The sequence below is a fragment of the Saprolegnia parasitica genome (assembly GCF_000151545.1).
Source record: "Saprolegnia parasitica CBS 223.65 unplaced genomic scaffold supercont2.134, whole genome shotgun sequence".
Lineage (NCBI taxonomy): Eukaryota > Oomycota > Saprolegniomycetes > Saprolegniales > Saprolegniaceae > Saprolegnia > Saprolegnia parasitica.
Window position 1 is genome coordinate 89,607 of NW_012156528.1, and position 1,851 is coordinate 91,457.

Genomic DNA, 1,851 nt, shown 5'->3' on the forward strand with positions numbered 1-1,851 from the left:
CCAGGGGCCTCGAGAGGTCGAACGAGTACTCGTTATGTGAATTGTCGGTGCGGTGGTCAGCGCATTGTACCTTTTTCAGAAGCGTATTCCGCTGAGGTGGACTTGAAGTGAGCCGCCAAGTTACGTCGCCTCGTATACCATGTTCAACATCTCATTGCCTTCTCCTCTTGCGACGTCATCGACGACGAGAAGCTGAGCCAAGCAGACTGACTGCAGGGCCGATACTAACGTATGATCTGGCAAGTGCAGGGGTCGCTCTAGTCAGGACACGGTCGTTGTTCCAATTTATCTCTGCTATTTTGGTGCTACCGAGTCTGTGAGTCCGAGGTCCGCTCCAACACCTTTCATATACCAGTAGACAACAAAATAAACTTTTATAGACGAACATAGCAAAATAGACATGGGCCGCATGGCTGACGCTAGATGACCTCTGTCCAGCTGCCAATGCTGCTGGTGTCGTCGCTGCTCTCGTCGTCGGTTGACGTCATCTCCGAGATGGAGAGGAACTTGCGCGCCGGCACCTTCTTCCGACCGCGACGACCCGCCTGCTTGCGCTTGAGAGCGACCTCAAACTCGTTGCGAGCGCACTTGAGCTCGAAGAGCGCGTCAATGTCCGTCTGCGCAAAGTCGGTCGCTGGCTTGTAGTAGACGCGGTTGAAGTTGCGCGAGATGCGTCGGCCGAGGAGCGATCGGCTCTCGTTGAGGCGCTTGGAAATGCGCATGGGGTCGCATTGCAGCTCGTGGGCGACGTACTGGCGGAGAGGGAGGTCGTGCGCGTGGTCTTCGAGGATGCCCTTGAGGAAGCAGTGCACGAGGTGGTAGAGGAAGACTTCTTCGGCGTGCGTCCAGCGGCTGCGGTTGGGGTAGCGCATGCTTGGTGTCGTTGGCCAAATCGCAAATGAGCATGCAGACGCTGCGTCGCTCGTAGCGCGTGACCCGCCGACGTCAAATGGCAACCGCAACGCGCCGCAGTATCTAGCAACCAAGTGCACTCGACATACAGTAGCGATCTTAGTTGTAGGGGGTTGGAGCGATCTGGTCGGCAGCGCAGATGGTGACGATTGTGGACATCATTGAAGCTCATCTATCTTCGTGCGGCGACTGAGTTGAAGGCGCGAGAAACGCTTCGGAATGGCCCAAGCCGATCGCTCGCAAGGTGGTGTGCAACGACGTCGTACTACATAAGGGAATTGGGTCGTTGCATCGGCATGTGGTGGCGCTACCCGGACGGTGGTTTGGCGAGGAATTCGCTCATGTAGTCACGTGTTAGATTCGTGGATGGTGGGAGGCAAGGCGCGGGTGCTTCTCGTTGAAGGAGGCGAGGAGACTTTAGCAGTAGAAAGCACACGTTCGGTCGCAGAAGCCCTTGCTTGTACCGCAGTAGTACGCCCGTGCTGCTTCAACCGGTGGAATTGGAAACGACTCGCGTTGGGACTCATTCTGAGCAACGTCATTTCTATTGGCCGGGCTATCAGTGACATCCGCACCGCGTCGCCCAAGCATGTCCTCGTCGACGGGTAATGCGTGAGGAGATCCTGCAGCGTTCATATCAACCGAGACTAACGGCCTTGTACAGTCTTCCTGCTGCATAAACCAACGAAACACGAACGCATGCTCCAGAACTAAAATCATGTAGTCATGTCGAAAGCAGCCATGATATACAGCACACGGGGCAAGCAGATAGAGATGCAACAACGGCACTACTGTTCCTTAGCCGCGCAAGTTGCCGGTGGCCATATCGAGGCGGCGGGTGTCATCAGGCGTCGGCTTGGCGATCTCCGTGTCGAGGCGGCGGGTGTCATCGGGCGTCGGCTTGGCGATCTTCGTGTCGAGGCGGCGGGTGTCATTGGG